This window comes from Moschus berezovskii, chromosome 2 (genome assembly GCF_049115385.1).
Source record: "Moschus berezovskii isolate FMDL1 chromosome 2, NW_MosBer_1.0, whole genome shotgun sequence".
Taxonomy (NCBI): Eukaryota; Metazoa; Chordata; class Mammalia; order Artiodactyla; family Moschidae; genus Moschus; species Moschus berezovskii.
In genome coordinates, this window is record NC_142461.1 from 92,520,024 (window position 1) to 92,543,504 (window position 23,481).

The window sequence follows — 23,481 nt, forward strand, 5'->3', positions numbered from 1 at the left end:
AAGTTTGTCTTATGTAGATTTTGAAAAGAGAATACAACAAAACCACCCCAAATTCTTGAAACAACAAAAGAGAAAACTCAGCAAGAAAACAAGTCTTGGCATTTACTCACCTCTTTCAACCTGTGCTCTTTCAGAAAATAAAACAGGTTGGAGGAATTGTTGTGAACAAAGGGTCTTAACTGCAAAAAAATTTTTAGAAATGTTTGAAGGGAAATGACAGAGTGCATTCATTGAGCCTGGACCAAGCATGCTTGTCTCACGTTTTTCAGTTTTGTTCTGCCTAAATATTCATTCAGAATCTGAATTTAGGAATGACACTATGGCATTCTTCCACTTATATAGAGCAGAGTCGTGAACTCAGGACAATCAACCAACCAACCAAATAAAAGCATATTTGGAAACACAAGCTGTAAGACACATCTCATGCACAGAAATCTCATTCCTGGGTTCATGTACGCTTGGAGGGAAGAATCAACATGCTAACGCTGGAGCCCCTGTACTCTCAGGGATGAGCTTGGCTTCCGGAAGTGCCTTTTACAAAGTTACAAAGAATTGTGGAGAGAAATGCATTGATGACAGGTGGGCTCTTCCCCACTAAGTGGGATGGATGGAGGGAGTTGGGACAATAGCTTGCAGTATTTGAGTATAGTGATTTTTTTCTTATAAAGATGGAAGCTATTTTTTAAGCATGCAGTTTCAATGGGGCATGTTTGATTTATGACTGAGAATTCTTTTTCTCCATGCCATATTGGCAATCTTGTATGTAATTAAAAGTTTCCCTCCTGGGAAACTTTTCCCTTTTGAAACACATTGGGCTGAATTCTGTTTTGCCAAAGTAGTAAATATGGCATGGACCATTTAGGTTTAAAACACATCAAAAATACGGCAAATAAAGACATTTTCTCTTTTGATTTAATACAGTAAAAACCTCTGTCCATCTACTACGGTTTGCGGGCATTCAATATAATACTGGTATGAACAACTTAGAGAATTCTTAGCTTCATCTGCACCTCAGTCTTGTCAGAATGACATGGGTGTGTGAGTTTAGTTGGCTTTAACTGGATATGAACCTAAGCACATATCAGACATGCAAATTGAGTCTCCTTTTTTAACCATAAATGGCATGAACATAAATTCCAAAGCTGATTCCACAGTAAGTGACGTGAGATAACGATATTACTTCCTTTTGTGGACCTGTTTCCCCTGCCATGAGACATAAAACTTCTTTACCTCTCTGGAGGCTTGTCCATGCAAGCCCATAAACATTTACCTGTATAAACTTATAATTAAAAGAATATATCCTAATCCTTAGCAAGTAATTATATTGAGTGTTATTCACCCTTCATGAGAAATCCCTTAAAGATCTAAAGGGTGACAGCCTCATCAAGTTTTTATTGCCTCCCTTGATGCATTTCCATTTTTGGAAGTCTCCTCTCACTTTCTGCTTGACATACAGGAACAAAAAAAGGAATTCAAAGGAAGGTACCTTGCAAGAAGAACTTCATTAAATCATTATCAAATTAGAAAATTATATACCCAAATAACCCACACATGTATAATAAGATGACAGATACATGTGTTTGCATGTTTGGATGAGATACACAGTCTTGGCAAGTATAAATATGCATAATTTTCTCATACAACATAATTAGAGAAAATTACATATCTAGTCAATTAGTCTTCAGAACAATTTTCTTCATATTTTCTTTCTCCTGAGCTAAAATGGCCTTGATAACCTGCTGCTACCTTCCTTTTCTGGAGTCTAACGCTCACATGCTTCCCTTTTCCACTTTCCTCTACCTTCCTTCACACTGTATGCCTTGCTTGGAGGGCCACCTCTTTCCTCCTCCTCCTCTGGTTCTGTTCATTTTCCCAGCCCCTTCCAAGTCTCAGATACTGGGCAAGACTCCAGCTGTTTGTGGGTGGACAAAACAATTACATAGAAACTCTGATAGAAACACAGAAGACTCCCTGTCTGATGTCATGGATGGCCCTAGACCTCCGCTGGTTCTCTGCATCTGTTTGTCCCTCAGTCACAAAGAAGAGAAGATGTCATCACTCTAGGCCAGAATTTGGTTACCAAGGAGTCCTTCCATTCCAGTCCACTGGCTTAAAGGAAGCCCAGTGTAGTTGAAGCACTTCCTTCAGAGTATCTCCCTATCTCCTGAGAAGGCAGAAGCTTGCAGGTTTTGGAGAGCCAACATTTAACGCTAAGCTTTTCATGCACTTCAGTCCCAAGAGTGGAGCAACAGTGGGATGCCCAGCCATGTTCCTACAAGCCTGAGTTATAGTGCAGGCCCTCGAAAACCCCCATTTGCAAGTTAAAGGTACGCCCCTGGTTTGAGCTCCTTGTGTTAAACAGCAAATTCCCACTGGCAATCTATTTTACATATGATAATGTATATGTTTCAATGCTACTCTCTCAATTTGTCCCACCCTCTCCTTCTACCACTGTCCACAAGTCTCTGTGACAATCTAGAGGGGTGGGATGGGGTGGGGGAGGGGTGGGAGGGAGGTTCCAGAGGGGGGGGGACATATGTATACCTATGCAGAAATGGTATGGACCTAACAGCAGCAGAAGATATTAAGAGGTAGCAAGAATCCATAGAAGAACTGTACAAAAAAGATCTTCATGACCCAGATAATCACGATGGTGTGATCTCTCACCTAGAGCCAGACATCCTGGAATGCGAAGTCAAGTGGGCCTTAGGAAGCATACTATGAACAAAGCTAGTGGAGGTGATGGAATTCCAGTTGAGCTATTTCAAATCCTAAAAGATGATGCTGTGAAAGTGCTGCACTCAATAAGTCACCAAATTTGGAAAACTCAGCAATGTCCACAGGATTGGAAAAGTCAGTTTTCATTCCAATCCCAAAGAAAGGAAATGCCAAAAAATGCTCAAACTACCGCACAATTGCACTCATATCACACGCTAGTAAAGTCATGCTCAAAATTCTCCAAGCCATTCTTCAGCAATATGTGAACTGTGAACTTCCAGATGTTCAAGCTGGTTTTAGAAAAGGCAGAGGAACCAGAGATCAAATTGCCAACATCCACTGGATCATTGAAAAAGCAAGAGAGTTCCAGAAAAATATCTATTTCTGCTTTAAAAGAGATGGGAATACCAGACCACCTGACCTACCTCTTGAGAAATCCGTATGCAGGTCAGGAAGCAACAGTTAGAACTGGACATGGAACAACAGACTGGTTCCAAATAGGAAAAGGAGTACATCAAGGCTATACATTGTCACCCTGCTTATTTAACTTATATGCTGTGTACATCATGAGAAACGCTGGGCTGGAGGAAGTACAAGCTGGAATCAAGATTGCCGGGAGAAATGTCAATAACCTCAGATATATAGATGACACCACCCTTGTGGCAGAAAGTGAAGAAGAACTAAAGAGCCTCTTGATGAAAGTGAAAGAGGAGAGTGAAAAAGTTGGCTGAAAACTCAACATTCAGAAAACTAAGATCATGGCATCTGGTCCCATCACTTCATGGCAAATAGATGGGGAAACAGTGGAAACAGTGGCTGACTTTATTTTTCTGGGCTCCAAAATCACTGCAGATGGTGATTGCAGCCATGGAATTAAAAGATGCTTACTCCTTGGAAAGAAAGTTATGATCAACCTAGACTGCATATTAAAAAGCAGAGACATTGCTTTGTCAACAAAGGTCCGTCTAGTCAAAGCTACTATGGTTTTTCCAGTAGTCATGTATGGATGTGAGAGTTGGACTATAAAGAAAGTTGAGCACTGAAGATTTGATTCTTTTGAACTGTGGTGTTGGAGAAGACTCTTTATTTTATTTTATTTTATTGGAGACAAATTACCTTACATTAATATATTGGTTGGTTTTTCCATACATCGACACGAATCTGCCCTGGGTGTACATGTGTTCCCTTTCTTGAACCCCCCTCCCACCTCCCTCTTCCCCATATCCTCCCTCCAGGTCATCCCCGTGCACCAGCCCCGAGCATCCTGTATCATGCGTCTGGACTGGTGATTCATCTCACATCTGATAATATACATGCTACCATGCCATTCTCCCAAATCATCCCACCTTCACCCTCTCCCACAGAGTCCCAAAGACTGTTCTATACACCTATGTCTCTTTTGCAGTCTCGTATACAGGGTTAAGGTTACCATCTTTCTAAATTCCATATATATGCATTAGTATACTGTATTGCCCTTTGTCACTGTTCATGGGGTTCTCAAGGCAAGTATACTGAAGTGGTTTGCCATTCCCTTCTCCAGAGAGAACCCCATGAACAGTGACAAAGGGCAAAATGATAGGATGATGAATGAGGAATTCCCCAGGTCGGTAGGTGCCCAGTATGCTACTGGAGATCAGTGGAGAAATAACTATAGAAGGAATAAAGGGATGGAGCAAAAGCAAAACCAATACCCAGTTGTGGATGTGACCAGTGATAGAAGCAAGGTCCGGTGCTGTAAAGAGCAATATTGCATAGGAACCTGGAATGTTAGCTCCATGAATCAAGGCAAATTGGAAGTGGTCAAACAGGAGATGGCAAGAGTGAACGTCGACATTCTAGGAATCAGTGAATTAAAATGGACTGGAATGGGTGAATTTAACTCAGATGACCATTATATTTACTACTGTGGGCAGGAATCCCTTAGAAGAAATGGAGTAGCCATCATGGTCAACAAAAGAGTCCGAAATGCAGTACTTGGATGCAATCTTAAAAATGACAGGATGATTTCTGTTCGTTTCCAAGGCAAACCATTCAATATTACAGTAATCCAGGCCTATGCCCCAACCAGTAATGCTGAAGAAGCTGAAGTTAATCGGTTCTATGAAGACCTACAAGACCTTTTAGAACTAACACCCAAAAAAGATGTCCTTTTCATTATCGGGGACTGGAATGCAAAAGTAGGAAGTCAAGAAACACCTGGAGTAACTGGCAAATTTGGCCTTGGAGCATGGAATGAAGCAGGGCAAAGGCTAATAGAGTTTTGTCAAGAGAATTCACTGGTCATAGCAAACACCCTCTTCCAACAACACAAGAGAAGACTCTACACATGGACATAACCAGATGGTCAACACCGAAATCAGATTGATTATATTCTTTGCAGCCAAAGATGGAGAAGCTGTATACAGTTAGCAAAAACAAGACCAGGAGCTGACTGTGGCTCAGATCATGAACTCCTTATTGCGAAGTTCAGACTTAAATTGAAGAAAGTAGGGAAAACCACTAGACCATTCAGATATGACCTCAATCAAATCCCTTATGATTATACAGTGGAAGTGAGAAATAGATTTAAGGGACTAGATCTGATAGATAGAGTGCCTGATGAACTCTGGACGGAGGTTCGTGACATTGTACAGGAGACAGGGACCAAGACCATCCCCATGGAAAAGAAATGCAAAAGAGCGAAATGGCTGTCTGAGGAGGCCTTACAAATAGCTGTGAAAAGAAGAGAAGTGAAAAGGAAAGATATAAGCATCTGAATGCAGAGTTCCAAAGAATAGCAAGGAGAGATAAGAAAGACTTCCTCAGTGATCAATGCAAAGAAATAGAGGAAAACAACACAATAGGAAAAACAAGAGACCTCTTCAAGAAAATTAGAGATTCCAAGGGAACATTTCATGCAAAGATGGGCTCGATAAAGGACAGAAATGGTATGGACCTGACAGAAGCAGAAGATATTAAGAAGAGGTGGCAAGAATACACAGAAGAACTGTACAAAAAAGATCTTCCCGACCAAGATAGTCACGATAATGTGATCACTGACCTAGAGCCAGACATCTTGGAATGTGAAGTCAAGTGGGCCTTAGAAAGCATCACTACTAACAAAGCTAGTGGAGGTGATGGAATTCCAATTGAGCTGTTTCAAATCTTGAAAGATGATGCTGTGAAAGTGCTGCACTCAATATGCCAGCAGATTTGGAAAACTCAGCAGTGGCCACAGGACTGGAAGAGGTCAGTCTTCATTCCAATCCCAAAGAAAGGCAATGCCAAAGAATGCTCAAACTACCGGACAATTGCCCTCATCTCACACGCTAGCAAAGTCATGCTCAAAATTCTCCAAGCCAGGCTTCAGCAATATGTAAACCGTGAACTCCCAGATGTTCAAGCAGGTTTTAGAAAAGGCAGAGGCACCAGAGATCAAATTGCCAACATCCGCTGGATCATGGAGAAAGCAAGAGAGTTTCAGAAAAACATCTATTTCTGCTTCATTGACTATGCCAAAGCCTTTGACTGTGTGGATCACAATAAACTGTGGAACATTCTGAAAGAGATGGGAATCCCAGACCACCTGACCTGCCTCTTGAGAAACCTGTATGCAGGTCAGGAAGCAACAGTTAGAACTGGACATGGAATAACAGACTGGTTCCAAATAGGAAAAGGTGTACGTCAAGGTTGTATATTGTCACCTTGCTTATTTAACTTCTATGCAGAGTACATCATGAGGAACGCTGGGCTGGAAGGAGCACAAGCTGGAGTCAAGATTGCTGGGAGAAATATCAATAACCTCAGATATGCAGATGACACTACCCTTATGGCAGAAAGTGAAGAGGAACTCAAAAGCCTCTTGATGAAAGTGAAAGAGGAGAGTGAAAAGGTTGGTTTGAAGCTCAACATTCAGAAAACAAAGATCATGGCATCTGGTCCCATCACTTCATGGGAAATAGATGGAAAAACAGTGGAAACAGTGTCAGACTTTGTTTTTTTGGGCTCCAAAATCACTGCAGATGCTGATTGCAGCCATGAAATTAAAAGACGCTTGCTCCTCGGAAGGAAAGTTATGACCAACCTTGATAGTATATTAAAAAGCAGAGACATTACTTTGCCAACCAAGGTCCGTCTAGTCAAGGCAATGGTTTTTCCCGTGATCATGTATGGATGTGAGAGTTGGACTGTGAAGAAGGCTGATCGCCGAAGAATCGATGCTTTTGAACTGTGGTGTTGGAGAAGACTCTTGAGAGTCCCTTATACTGCAAGGAGATCCAACCAGTCCATTCTAAAGGAGATCAATCCTGGATGTTCATTGGAGGGACTGATGCTAAAGCTGAAACTGCAATACTTTGGCCACCTCATGCGGCGAGTTGACTCACTGGAAAAGACTCTGATGCTGGGAAAGGTTGGGGGCGGGAGGAGAAGGGGACGACGGAGAATGAGATGGCTGGATGGCATCACCGACTCTGTGGACATGAGTTTGAGTGTACTCCGGGAGTTGGTGATGGACAGGGAGGCCTGGAGTGCTGTGATTCATGTGGTCGCGGAGAGTCGGACACGACTGAGTGACTGAACTGAACTGAACTGAACTGATACTGTATTGCTGTTTTTCTTTCTGGCTTACTTCACTCTGTATAATAGGCTCCAATTTCATCCACCTCATTAGAACTGATTCAAATGCATTCTTTTCGATGGCTGAAAAATACTCCATTGTGTATATGTACCAAAGCTTTCTTATCCATTTGTCTGCAGATGGACATCTAGGTTGCTTCCATGTCCTGGCTATTATAAACAGTGCTGCAATGAACATTGGAGTACATGTGTCTCTTTCAATTCTGGTTTCCTCGGTGTGTATGCCCAGGAGTGCGATTGCTGGATCATATGGCAGTTCTATTTCCAGTTTTTTGAGGAATCTCCACACTGTTCTCCATAGTGGCTGTACTAGTTTGCATTCCCACCAACAGTGTAAGAGGGTTCCCTTCTCTCCACACCCTCTCCAGCATTTATTGCATGCAGACTTTTGGATAGCAGCCATTCTTACTGGTGTGAAATGGTATCTCATTGTGGTTTTGATTTGCATTTCTCTGATTATGAGGGATGTTGAGCATTTTTTCATGTGTTTGTTATCCATCTTTATATCTTCTTTGGAGAAATGTCTGTTTAGTTCTTTGGCCCATTGTTTGATTGGTTCATTTATTTTTCTGGAATTGAGCTGCAGGAGCTGCTTGTATAATTTGCAGATTAATCCTTTATCAGTTGCTTCATTTGCTATTATTTTCTCCCATTCTGAAGGCTGTCTTTTCACCTTGCTTAGAGTTTCCTTTGCTGTGCAGAAGCTTTTGATTTTAATTAGGTCCCATTTGTTTATTTTTGCTTTTATTTCCAATATTCTGGGAGGTGGGTCTTGGAGGATCCTGCTGTGATTTATGTCGGAGAATGTTTTGCCTACGTTCTCCTCTAGGAGTTTTATAGAATCTGGTCTTACATTTCGCTCTCTAATCCATTTTGAATTTATTTTGGTGTATGGTGTTAGGAAGTGTTCTAGAATTAACCTGCCGGACTTCAGGCTCTACTACAAAGCCACAGTCATCAAGACAGTATGGTACTGGCATAAAGACAGAAATATAGATCAATGGAACAAAATAGAAAGCCCAGAGATAAATCCATGCACCTATGGACACCTTATCTTTGACAAAGGAGGCAAGAATATAAAATGGAGAAAAGACAATCTCTTTAAGAAGTGGTGCTGGGAAAACTGGTCAGCCACTTGTAAAAGAATGGAGAAGACTCTTGAGAGTCCCTTGGAATGCAAGGAGATCCAACCTGTCCATCCTAAAGGAGATCAGTCCTGGGTGTTCATTGGAAGGACTGATGTTGAAGCTGAGACTCCAATACTTCTGCCACCTGATGTGAAGAGCTGACTCATTTGAAAATACCCTGATGCTGGGAAAGATTGAGGGCAGGAGGAGAAGGGGACAACAGAGGATGAGATGGTTGGATGGCATCACCGACTCAATGAACATGAGTTTGGGTGAACTCTAGGAGTTGGTGATAGACAGGGAGGCCTGGTGTGCTGCAGTTCATGGGGTCACAAAGAGTTGGACATGACTGAGCGACTGAACTGATGGCTGATTCATGTTGGTATATAGCAGAAACCAACACAATATTGTAAAGCAATTATCCTCCAATTAAAAATAAGTCTAAAAAGAAAAAGAAAGGTATATTCTTCAGTGGGAGAGCCTGCTTCTGCCCCAACAGCCGCTCAGCAAGCTCTCTCTGCAGCCTGGCAAGACCTAGGAATGTCATATTTTGCCATCAAGTCTCTGAATACCTACCTCAGCGTTGTCAGACTGAGTGCTAAGTATTCGGACAGCTCTGCCTTGTCAAGATAAGGATTTCTCACAGATTTCCCTCGCTCTCTCTCCACTTTCCCTGTGAACACAGAGACAAGGCTGAGGCGCCTATGCCCCCATGACAATGTTTCAACCTTTTTCTATAAGTCATTGGTCTTTTAAGCAGACTTTTAAGCCATGTTTCCCCCAATAAATTAGTAAGTGAATAAAATATCCCCCATGACAATTTAATACCATAGTGAAATTTGCTCAGTCGTCTCACTCTTTTCGACCCTATCGCCTATATATTCCATGGAATTCTCCAGACCAGAATACTGAAGTGGGTAGCCTTTCCCTTCTCCAGGGAATCTTCCCAACCCAGGGATTGAACCCAGGTCTCCCTCATTACAGGCGGATTCTTTACTAGCTGAGCCACCATAGATATACCAGATATCTGTTTATGTACACTCACTTGGTACAATGCTCCTCATATTCGAGACACAACATGGTCAGGGTCACATTTTAGGAAGCTCAATCACAACTCTTTAGAAATACATTTAATGACTTTCAATTATCTACAGATCAAAATGCATTATTAAGCTAGCATTTCAGACTCTCGGTGGAATGACCCTGCTCATTTATCTGCTACTTTTCTCTGACCTGCAGTCTATATCCTTTGATATACCAGCTCTAAATTCATTACAACCCAAATGCCCACTTACATGCCTTTACTGGTGCTCTGATCTCTTCATAATCAGCTCCCCTTCGCTTGCCACCTATTCAAATCCTGCCCTTCCTACACCTTCAAGGTCAGCTTCTAGAAGGCAATTTCTGTTTTTTTTTTTTTCCCAAATAGATATTAATTCCTCCTTCTTCAAACTCTTATTTCATTCCCCTGTGCAGTCACCAAAGAGGAAATTACATGACAATAAAGGGTAAAATATACTGTTTTGCGTCTCTATTAACCTGTATTGTCACTGGGAACAAGGATTCCGTTACCTCCATCTTTGAATCTTACACAGTGACTAGTACACATACTGAGAACACAATAAAAGCCCTGAATTTCCTGTGTTGATTCTGTTCTGTTGTTGCTTCCTGGCCGAAATAGGACAGAACTTTGCTGAAAACATCCAACTCATAGGATAATGAGACCTCTAAAGGATAATGAGACCTCAGCCGACTCTAACACTAAAGAGACACAGATTCATTTAGATAAGCAGTGAAAGTGAAAGTCACTCAGTCATGTCCAACTCTTTGTAAATCCGTGGACTATACAGTCCATGCAATTCTCCAGGCCAGAATACTGGAATGGGTAGCCTTTCTCTTCTCCAGGGGATCTTCCCAACTAGGGATCGAAACCAGGTCTTCCATATTATAGGCGGATTCTTTACCAACTGAGCCACCAGGGAAGCCCGGATAAGCAGGGACGAGGGATATTGATGTCATTGTCAGTCTTTTGGTTTTGCTTTGTTTGCTGTACTTTTCAATGTTTTCTTTGAGAAAAAAGAATTGATATAACCAATGAAACATATAACCTAGATGCTTTTCTCTCTTGGAGCTTAATATTTCCCATTAACCCAAAGCTAAACATAGTCCTTTTTACTGGAGTTGATGGGAACCATTCACATGGTTTGCTGGTTCCAACAACACAACTCAAGAAATCATTCATTTGCTCTTACAATTTTTTCTCAGGTCATCTTTTTTGGGGGTGATTTCCCTGCTGCCCAGCTTCTCAGACAATTTAAACAATGTAGAGAGATGCAAAAATCTAGCTTTTATAATTACGTGTGTATAAGAATACATGTCGTTGTTGTTTGTTTGTGATATTTTTTTCATTGTTTTAAAAGACAAGTCACATCCAGGATCCAGTGGAAAAAAAATGAAACAATCCAGACGACATTGCTGAGGTGAAAGTCATTGTGTGCTTGAGATTCAACAGCAAAGCAGTTGAAAACTGAAGTACAGTGCCTTTTTCCTCCCCTTTTGGTAACCATGGGGATAGCAGAATATCTTACATACAAAGCTTGTGGGACCGAATAACTTTGCAAATGCTTCTACTGAAGAGTGATTTAAGCCTTGTTCTGACACATGAATCACGGGGTGTTGCTTTCTGTCAACATTCTTTGCTGTCTTCAGAACCAGAAAAGCCAGTATCTGCCTGGTTACCGGTACTGCCACCACTGCTGGGGAATAGCATCGTGACCGCAGAATTTTTCTGAAATCATTTTTAAATAGTTGCATGTGCCCAGGAACACTCAAATGATATTTTCATCACAGATATATTATGGACATATTATTGATATCTTGCACTATATAAAGTGAATTTGGAACAACTTAATTTTTATTCTTAATTGAGAGAAGAAAATATTCCAAGACATTCTTTTAGCCTCTGATGAGTTGGTGCTGTGTCTAGGTGTGTATGATGCAGTGTGCCTCTTTGATTAATTTTAATTCAATATTATCTTCAACATTCACATCTTAAAGTGGCTACATGCAGTTATATATGTTAATTCAATGATTATGATTGTGAATATGACTTGTATTATTGTTTTCTTCTCTTGTGGAAATCATCATTTTAGATCACTTTTTTCTTAGAAAAGCAAAATAAAACATAAATATATATTAAAAACATTCTAGAAATTACTAAATTAGCTTTCTTTAATGGCTTTTAATTCATTTGAAAGGAAGAGAGTATCAGAGAAGAGTACATGGCTAGATCATGCAACTAAACTATTTTTATTTACTTATTTTTTAATTTCATTTACTTATTTTTATTTACTTATCTGAACATGTTGTCAGAAATCATTTTGTGTTTTCTTTGCTGGCTATGATCCTTTGAATAATTGCTTCTATATCATTCTTTACCTTATATTTATAATATAATATTTATAGTGTATTTATATATAATATACATTATATTTCTCTATAAATTACTCCTTTACCCCCCCATAAAAATCAAACAAAATTAATTTTTAAAAAGCCTTCTTTGGGACTTCCCTAGTGGTCCAGTGGTTAAGGATCTGCCTGTCAATTCAGGTGACATGGGCTCAATCCCTGGTCCAGGAAGATCCCACATGCTGTGGAGCACCTAAGTCCATGCATGACAACATTTGAGCCCATGGAGAAACTAAGTCCATGCTCACAACCTCTGCAGCCCTGTGGGCTGCAGCTTCTGAAGCCCATGTACGCTAGAGCATGTGCTCTGCAACAAGAGAAGCTACCACAGTAAGAAACCTGTGTATCACAACAAAGAGTAACCCACCCCCAACCACAACTCACTGCAACAAGAGAAAGCTCGTACACGGCAATGAAGACCTAGCCAAAAATAATGCATAAATCAATTTTTTAAAAGTCTTCTTTCTATGTATCAGTAGATACTAATTATTTCCTTCTCTGGCTCTTCCCTTCCCATTATACTTTGACCAGTTATATGTATATGTATATATATGTATTGTATGTTTGTCACTCAGTCGTGTCTGACTCTTTGCAATCCCATGGACTGTAGCCTGCCAGGCTCCTCTGTCTATGGGCTTTCTCAAGAATACTGGAGTGGGTAACCATTCCCTTTTCCAGGGCATCTTCTCAATCCAGGGATTGAACCCAGGTCCCCTGCATTACAGGCAGATTCTTTACCATTTGAGCTACCCGGGAAACCATATATAATCCAGTCTAGGACCCTAAACATAGCCAGGAAAGGAAGGTTGCTTTTCTCGCTATTACACTGTCACAAGTACATCACTGCTATAACATTGGACTCTATGAACCCTCTCTGCCTGTGAACATTGAATATTAGAAATAGTTCCTCCACCCCACAAAATTTTAACCAACCCTGCTTCTTCGCACCACTCACACCATACTGCAACAATGTCCATAATACCTTTAAACATGCAATTGTTTTCATTAACCTACACATTCATCTTCCCAGCAAGACTTTAATTACTCTGAGGACAGAGAAAAGAACTGATCCACCCTTGTGTATTTCCCAGCACTTGGCTCCATGTATGGGAGACATAAAACAGGTGTCCAACAGGGGACAAATGTAGAGTTCCATCTCCCTTTCCTGGCTCAATAAAAAGCCTGTTTCTGTTAGCACATTGAGACCATTGTGGGCTTATTATAGGAAGTCTTTAACTCATAAACTGGTTCTATTCCAGAAAGCACCTCTGAGGTTATATGACACAGAAACCCATTAACCATCCCTGGAGGTATCAGTCACCAAGATGTGGTGTTGGCTGGGATCCTTTGAGTTTGGTGACAAGGACTATGTAGAACTGCTCTCTGGAAGCCAGTGGCTGTGGAACAGTGAAGGAAGGAAGAAGACAGAGAATGAAGCAGTTTCTGCTACCAGCTGTGGCTTTGTCAAAATTCTAAAATACATAAAGCTCATTTGAGATAGTCTTCCACATTTTATTTTTTATTATTTGCAACTGTCTCACAAATCGTGTTGTGCTTTCCTTACTCACCCCTACATCTCACCTGACAGTGATCTACTCACCCCCATTCCCACCTGCACCATAACTTTTTGCTGGTCTCTACCTTTTCTGTAAAAGCTCTTGTAGGAGTGGGAAATGAGAAAGACTAAAAGAGAGAGGAAGCTGATTTTAATGAGAATGGCAGCAGCTCTGATTAAACTAATATCTACTCAGGTTGGAATGACTAATAGCATTTTTAATTCTTCTGTGATTTGCATTTTGATGTCTTGCCCCACAGCAAAGTGTATCAGTTCCTGCTTTTCTCCAAGTTCATACTCTGCAACTTTCTCACAGCTCTGGTTGCTTGTTTATTGCTGTGGCTGGTGCATGTGTGTGTGGGGGTGGGGTGGTGGGGGTGGTCCTTTGTGTTTGTTTTGGCAGAATCACCATGGTCTTTAGCATGAGGGAAAAGAGAACATTGAAGAGGGAAGACTGCACTGGTTCCAAGGTGGGTTATTTGTAAATCATGGTGTTCATAACTGAACAGTTGCTTACACATCTAAATATCCTTCATAATGGGCGGTTCAGGAGGGGGAACTTATGTAAACCCGGGACAAATTCATATCAATGTATGGCAAAACCAACCAATATAATATTGTAAAATAATTTGCCTCCAATAAAAAATAAATTAATTACCTAAAAAAAAAATAATAATGGCTATGTTATGAATCAACATTTTTGCACAAAGGTGAATGGGGGTTTTGTGGAATTTGAAAGCTTGGAATTTGTGGGCCTGACACTCTGATCTATGCCTTTTTGCTCGAAAGTCAGGAATGTGTAGTATGTGGGAAAGTGCTGTTGGGCTTAGAATCCATTTGGGGCTCCATTTCATAGTCTTTGCAGCTTGAAAAAATAATCCACTGAAAATCTTTGGTGGGGAATGGAGCCTTCAAACGAGTTTTCTTTATCCTTTTGTGATTCTAGAAATTTGATTAGATCAATTAGGGAGAGGTCATATTTCCTAAATGTCCAGAGGGAATTTCATGTTTTATTCTTTGATAATTCACATACAGTTAAAGACCGCGAACAAGCCTCAGACATCAGAGAACATCGCCAGCTTCCTTGAAGTGTCTGAAAAAAATAATATTTTTTGGGTCAATAATGTTTGATGTAAAAGAAATCAGTCAGCTACAATGATGGTGGCCTCCCTTGTATTCCTTTATAATGTAAATCTCTATGTAGATAACATGTAATTTAGGTAACATATAAATATGTATATATATGTTACTTACACAAACGTATATGTATGATGAAAAGTATATATAGCTGAATATATATACCGCATGCATTTGCTTTATAGTGTCATGTTTCGTTATACACATTATATATGTAATTCTACATTAAAAAAAAAACAGAAATATGGTTATTTCTGAAGCACTATAAATGAATTTACAGCCCTGTAACTGACTCTAGCCCCCAGCACCTCTTCCCAACAAAAGGATGTGCTGGGAAGGGCCCGGCTGGAACAGCTGTGTGATTGAGAACATTCCCGAGCCCCTCATGCCCACCCTCAGCCCTGTACCTTTAATCCATTTGAAGCTGGATTAAAGTAGGGGTTGGTGTACTATTGTATCCTGTTGACATATTCCTCCTTGCTCAGATGACATTCCTCTGTGGTCTAAATCCACAGACTCTTTCTGTAACTATATTTCTTATTGCTATTTTTAAATCACATTTTCTTGGGTTAACAAATATTTATTTATTTATTTAGACTTCTTTTTTTGAATAATTTTACTTTTGTTTATTTTTGACCGTGCTGGGTCTTTCTTGCTGCATGTGAGCTTTCCTCTAGTTGCAGCAAGCGGGGGCTACTCTCTAGAACAGGCTTCTCATTGCAGCGGCTTCTCTTGTTGCAGAGCACAGGCTCTAAAGTCCACAGGCTTCAACTGTTGTGGCATGTGGGCTCAGTAGTTGCAGAGCCGGTGCTCTAGAACATGGGCTCCAGAGTTGTGTGCATGGGCTAAGTTGCTCCGAGGCATGTGGATCTTCCTGGACCAGGGATTGAACCTGTGTTTCTTTCATTGGCAGGTGGATTCTTTACCACTGAGCTGCCTGGGAAGCCCCAGTGAATTTATTGAAGGCCTACTGCGTTCAGATGCCACAATGGGGAAGATGTTCCTCTTACTTTTAGGGAGCTCATCGTCTAGAGAGAGTTATTGCCTCGTATTATGTGTCTAATAACTTTGTATGATAATTGTGTGTTTGGGTTTACAGATTTATGGACTTTTTATGAAGTATTTATATGCAGATGTAGTGAGAAGAAAGAGAGTTATATTACATAGTTATTTGCAATGAATTCTAAGTGCAGATCTAGGAACTAAATTAAGGGGAAAAGTCACTGTAACGAGAAGATAAAGTACATTTTATAAACAAAAAAATAGAGTTTTAGCTTGTGAAGAAAATAAAAAAACCAATAATGTGCAGTTTTCTGACAGTGATTGGTGAGTTTCCAAATATCTCTAGCCTAAGTTATTAAAGTTAAATAGTAAAACAATATATCTTCATAAGTCCTCACGTAACTGACTTTATAACTATATTATTGATCAAATGTGGTTTCCCTTTACTAAGAAAAAATGCCTTTAAAAAAAGCTCATGTAGCTTTTTGGTGATCAAATACTTTGTAGAGTAACATTTCGATGAAGAAGGTGAGACTAAACCAGAAACATATGGATTACATTTACTTGTAAATGTGTAGATTTTTTAAGAGCTTACAAGGAAAATTTCTGACAAAAAGTCTCTTGATTTGGAGTATGAAATATATCTTAAAAAGACAAAAAAGGTAGATAACAAGAAAATTGAATATATAGCATCTACAAGAAACTGAATTGCTTTCCCATTCAAAAATGTCTAAGTCTATTCTGGAAAAGCACAGCAACTCCTAGAATGACTGGTCTGTGCTAAAAATTCGATTGTGGAGTTACCCAAAAGGCATCCAGTTGCACAGTCTTACAAATATCACCCTGAATAATACAGGATTCCCAACAGATGACTTGGAAAATCTCCTACTAGTGACTGGAGAGTAGATACAATGCATGCGTGCATGCATGCATGCATCTCTGTGTGTGTATGTGTGTGTGTGCATAAAACATCTTCTAGCATGTTTTTGGAAATAGAGCACTTATATCCCAATAATGCATTGTCTTATCACATTTTATGGGATATCATTCACGTGTATAAGGTTACACACCTTTCTTAACTTAGAAAACACATATAATAACTTTCCTGAAAGACGGATGCTGGTGTGCACACTGGAGCCTTTGGAAAGGAATGAGAAAGGAGACTTGGACATGTACTCCCTCCACTGTGAGGATGGTGGGTTGTTCATGGCTTTCCTTTCATCTCTGCTCTACTCTCAATTACTTATTGCCCTTGTAGGAGAGATTCCAGGGTCTCTGAAACCAGCTTTTCACTGGACAACTGTAGGAAAGTTCCTCCTTGCAGGATGATGATACGTATTCTTCAAATCTTCATGAAACCCAGATTCATCCCCTTCTCTCTTGCCGTTTCCTCTTCGACGCTGTCTAGTGTCTGAGGAGGACACTGAAGAGTTCCAGAGGTGGCCGAAGGAGAGAACTATTCAGAAAACAGACCAAAGGTAGGGCGGCACCACACTGGAGAGTGGTCCTCAACCCTAAGTGGTTCATGGGTACAACCAGGGTACGGGGGGACCATGTAATTGGGGAAAGTGATTCAATACATGGGGCCTCCTGACAAAGTCTCCCATAATGTCCAAATATTTCACACTTCAGCACTGTGCCCCGGGCTGGCTCTAGACCTCCAGGAATTGCTCTTGTGGACTTAACATTGAACTGAAGCCAAATGGGACTTGGAATCTCCCACGTCATTGCCTCTGTGATCCTGGCGAACCAATTGCCTCCCTCCCTGTATTAGCTCCTCTGACCAAGCTTCCTGGAGCTCCTGATGTCCAGAGTGCCTTGCTGACCACAAGGAAAGGAGGAGCTGTTTCACACTCCAGTAGAAGCCTCTATGTGCAAATTCTTCATTTGTATGAATACTTCTCTTTTATTAGGTACCATTCAACCTTCTTGAATAATAATAAAAATAACTATGACATTTTTATTTTTTACAGTGTCAGGCATGAATCACTTTCTGTTGCCCAGAAATCGTACATTTTTTTCCTAGAAAACTGTAAGAGTTCTCATTTTCTAACAAGGTTTTGGAATTTACAAAACAGCTGTCTCATTCTTTTCACACTCAGAAATTATGGAGAGAGCCTGGTTGTTGCTTTGGCTCCATCATGGGACTGGCACCACAGCCCTTGCAGTGCAGGCGAGAGCAGAGTATAACACTGTTCTTCACCCACAGATCTAGATCTGTCTTCACCCAAGCATCACTGGCAACACGTACAAATCCTGACAAAGGAGCCTGGCAGGTAAATCCCAGTGTTGCATGGCAACCGTATCAATCGCAGGATCTCTAAAAGCACCAGGCAGTCAGGTCACCCTTCCCAAAAACTCTTGGGCATGTGGGCACATGTATGGCCAGGGAATTCCTGGGCCCTGAGCTTTGGCAACTCCTAGAGCACTGCATCCCAGGTGATTTTCTTCCAGTCCTCCCTGGTGGTCAGTCCTAGACATACCTGCAGGGGGACAGACTGTTGGTCTTAGAATGGCCTGGTTTCCCAGTCTTATAAAAAGGGCAGAGCTGAAGGGGTTATAATGATACTGTGAGATTCTGGACCCACTTTTCAAGCCTGCCACTTCTTCACCCAATTCTCTATCAATGGCTCTTAAAGTTTTTAACTATGATCCACAGAAATCTCAACCTAGCATAAATGCACCCACATACACTAATACATAAGCTTTCCTGGTGGCTCAGTGGTAGAGAATCCACCTGCCAAGCAGGAGACCTGGGTTAAGCCCCTGGCTCAGGAAGATACCCAGGAGAAGGAAATGACAACCCACTTCAGTATTCTTGCCTGGAAAATTCCATGGACAGAGGAGCTACAGTCTATGGGGTCGCAAAGAGTTGGTTACGACTTGGTGACTAAACAGCAACAACACTAATACATACACTATATGTAGTAGAAACAATAATTTCACAAAACATTACTTATCAGTGCATGCTAATGTACACAGGTATTTTTCCTTATATTTTTAATCTTTTTCTTTTCAGTTCAGTTCAGTTGCTCAGTCGTGTCCAACTCTTTGCGACCCCATGAATCACAGCATGCCAGGCCTCCCTGTCCATCACCAACTCCCGGAGTTCACTCAAACTCATGTCCATCGAGTCGGTGACACCATCCAGCCATCTCATTCTCTGTCGTCCCCTTCTCCTCCTGCCCCCAATCCCTCCCAGCATCAGAGTCTTTTAATCCTGGTCAAAATACACCAAACTCACTTCCTGAGTTACAAATGGTCATAGCCCACAGTTTGGAATAAAGTGTTCCAAGTGCTGTGGCTTATTTGTTTGTTGAAAAACATTTCAATAATATAATAATGATAACTGTGAATTAGTTAGCATCTACCACATGTCAGGTACTGGGCTGTGTGCTTTATACACATTACCTCTAATTCAACTATACCTTTGCAAGGTAGATGTTATGCACATTTTACAAAAGAGATTCCAGTTTAAATAGCTTCAAATATCTTACTTGAAATATTTAATTATAAAATGCAATTCAGCTTTTTGAAATATTTTTATTCATAAAGACTAAGTGGAGGGTACATATGAGTTTGTGTGTGTGTGTGTGTGTATGTAGATTGAGTGGAAGGTATATATGCATTTGTGTGTGTAGATATATGTATTCATTATTTTATAGGATATATGTATATCCTATAAAATAGTTTCAGGAGGTAGATTGCATGGATAGGAGAGGGTCTCTGAGAAAAATAATCTAATGAGCTTTGTGTAATAATTCATGAAACAACAGGCTTAGAGTAGTGTAGCTATAAAAGAAAAGCTTGTCCTGTGTCAGCTAATAAAATTGTTGTAGGCTGAAATTTTTCTCTTTCTGGAGAGAAAATTTTAGTATATTTGTTTTTGTCTCCCTTAAAATTTTTTAAATTATTTCTTATCTTTCATGTATAGAAGTGAGAGTGCTACTCAAATGTGTCTCACCATATTGCCAACAATATAATTAAAATGGAAAAACGCACCAGAGAGTCCAAGTTATTTGATCTACTGATCTCAAAACACTTGGTTACATTAGGCTGATCATTCTCAACAGGAAATGATTCAATGACAGCAATATTTACCGCTTCTGTTTTTGTTCTGCCTTGTTTCTTAGTTTACTCTACACCATCGGTTCTGAAGAGTGAATCACAGTAATGTTTAAACATATTTTGTCTCTCTGGACAGTACAACACTTCTGGGCTCAAGATTCAGGCTGAGAAATGACAGAGGAAAGCCGTCCCCTTTATGGATGTTCCCTGTGTCACTGGCTCCTGGCATTTGTACAACTGTGGGCTTCCCTGGTGGCTCAGAGGTTAAAGCGTCTGCCTCCAATGCAGGAGACTCGGGTTCGATCCCTGGGTCGGGAAGATCCCCTGGAGAAGGAAATGGTAACCCACTCCAGTATTCTTGCCTGGAGAATCCCATGGACGGAGAAGCCTAGTAGGCTACAGTCCATGGGGTCACAAAGAGTCGGACACGACTGAGCAATGGAATGGAATGGCTAGGTTGAATATTATCAAGTATGTTGATTTTCTTCAGCCTTAATACTTATCATCTATTTATATTGTGGGATCATTATAGTTTGTAGTTACATAAAAACAAAGATAAGCAAACAAACAAAAACAACAAGCAATCTGTCTGGATTGTTCTTTACGCCCTGGAACAAGCCTTCTTGACCAATAGCCAGCAGAGCACAATCAGCTCTGAATCTCCAGCCAAATGCTAATTACTTTATCCCCTTCCTCGAAGTTTGTTAGCTTTCCTTTCTCCCAATCAGAGCTTTTCAATGACAGCTGAACTGTATAAGCCTACTGACAATCATAGTTAGTGTTAGTCGCTCAGTCGTGTCCGACTCTTTGCTACCCCATGGACTGCAGCCCACCAAGCTTCTTTGTCCATGAGATTTTCCAGGCAAGGATACTGGAGTGGGTTACTATTTCCTTCTCCAGGGGATCTTCCCAACCCAGGGATTGAACCCAGGTCTCCTGCACTGCAGGCAGATCCTTTACTGACTGAGCCACAAGGGAAGCCAGAAGTTGTCCCAACTTAACACAATCTGCAGACCAAAAACAACAATATGCAAACTGTAGGATTGTTTTGTTTTGTTTTGTTTTTCTCTGCAGGGTGGGGTGGGAAATAAAAGGAAATCAATCAGATTAAAGGAGAAAGAGATTATATTCACAGGTTTTTAAGAAACTCTCAACCCATCATGTGACTTTTCAGGAACAGGAAACCATAAAGGTTAATTCAGATCTAAACATCTATGGGCTAGGATCTATAATGGGCCAATGGATCAAACATGACAAAAGAGCAACAGAAAAGAAGTAAGCCCTGCTTGAGTGAAACAAAATGCTCCCCAGAAGATAGTGGTGCAAGTGCTACTTAGAAAAAATGAGACCAGCATGGATGCAGGTAAATTCCTGGGTAAAGTTATAGTGTTAGTTGCTCAGTCATGTCTGATGCTTTGTGACCCCATGGGCTCCTCTGTCAATAGCCCATCAGGCTTCTCTGTCCATGGGATTCTGCAAGCAAGAATACTGGAGTGAGTTGCCATGCCCTTCTCCAGTGGATCTTCTTGACCAAGAGATAGAACCTGGGCCTCCCACATTGCAGGCAAATTCTTTACCATCTGAGCCACCAGGGAAGTCCCAAATTCTTGGGTATAATGATCTTAATTAAAACACCTATAAGACTTTACAAGGAGTTCACCTAAAAACAATTACCAAAGAATATAGAGTCTTCCAGTATATCATTAGCAATATTTTTCTAAAAATCTAATTGTTATTTATCTAGAATTTCTGCAGTAGTGAGTGATGTGTAGGAGCCCACATGTGCTTATTTATCTCTTGACTTTTATAGTCATCCCTAAAGAACTACTTCGGAGAAGGCAATGGCAAGCCACTCCAGTACTCTTGCCTAGAAAATCCCATGGATGGAGGAACCTGGTGGGCTGCAGTCCATGGGGTCTCTAAGGGTCGGATATGACTGAGCGACTTCAGTTTCACTTTTCACTTTCACACATTGGAGAAGGAAATGGCAACCCACTCCAGAGTTCTTGTCTTGAGAATCCCAGCGATGGGCGAGCCTAGTGGGCTTGCGTCTATGGGGTCACACAGAGTCGGACACGACTGAAGTGAGTTAGCAGCAGCAGCAAAGAACTACTTAGGCTTCCCAGGGGGCTTAGTGGTAAAGCATCTGCCTGCAGTGCAGGAGATGCAGGTCCAATTTCTGGGTCAGTAAGATCCCCTGGAGTAGAAAATGGCAACCTATTCCAGTATTCTTTCCTGGATAAGCCCATGGACAGAGGAGCCTGGTGGGCTACATTCCACGGAGTCACAGAGAGTTAGATATGACTGAGTGACTGAGCACTCAAAGAACTTAGAATTGTGACAGTCAATATGGCGAAGGATCCTGGACATACCTTTAATTCTATATTCTTAGAGTTCCCGTGTACTGTTTTTAATAGAATAGGGATCCTAAAATATTTTTTTTTCATTGCTTTATTACACAGGCTTACTTAGATCACAAAGAAATATTTTTAATCCTCTTGCCTGGCATCAATCACCTTGTTGTCTTCTCCTTGGCTTATGGGAATCTCCTCCTCCTTCATCGGGGCCTTATAAGGACAAAACTTCTCATACACACTCAGTGGCAATCATGGAACACCAAGAAAATTTTAAGTCATCAAGTACCTAAGTCACTGGAAGGAAATCTGACAAAATATTTAAAGGGTATTGAACCCCCATAAGGCCATCCATTGGCAACTGATGGTGAAACAAGATGAATGATGGTCCTCAACTTCCTAGGAGGGCAGCTCTCTAAAGAAACAGAGATGCTACTCAAAGCATGTAGATAATCACTGTTGAAGTTCATACTGGATAATCTCCGCTTTTGATCGCAGAGCCCTACCTATTGTCATTCACTCAAAAGACAATTCACTGAAAGTAAAATTTGGATCTTTTCTTGCCAACAGTGTTGGAATGATCAGGACCTCCCTGAAAGATCAGAGAACTGAGTAATTATCCATCAAAGCTCACCTATACTCTGCACAGCTTGGGGATATTTTTTTAACTTAATGGAATTTTTTTGTCTTTATTACCTAGATCTTTTTTTTTTTTTCTAAGTTTCAAAAGTTAACTCTAGCCATGTGTACATTTTGTCACTTGTCTTATGAAATTGCTCATGAATAGTTATCTTTTAAGACTGCTTCGTGTAATATGACATCACACAAAATAAACCAAAGCAGATTTTCTGAAATACTACATATGACAACTAAAGCCAAGATATGGCTCATGTCCAACATGGGTTCTGCTTCAAACATTTGGCTGTAGGAGAAAATAAAATTTTTTAAAAGTTGGGAATATTTTTACATGAAACAGACAGCAGTTACCAAGATCACAATTCTTTTTGTTTTCTTTCAGCATTGCTGAGTTTTCAGAACTTCTTTTTTTTTTCGGTCACATTATCTGCATTTTAGACACAGGACATAAAACAGCCAAAGGCAACATTCCTCACTCATATTACTCATGCAAAGGCTCGTGATGTACAATAACAGAAGTCACGCTCAAAACAAAAATAAGTTTATGATCCTCAAAACCAAGATTTGTAATTATTTCACACAAGTAGAACACTGCAAAAACTACACTCGTATTTTAGTGGGACAACAGCCTTTGAAACTAGAAGTGTTCTTTCCAAATAAGATGTGTGTGAAATGTACATTTCCTAGTTTTATTTTCTCCTGATCCTGGGGGAGATTTTCGGGGTGACAGGCATCTTTAGTCATGAGATTTCCAGATGTGAGGTAGAAATACTGAGTCTCTCTCAGCTCCCATTTAACT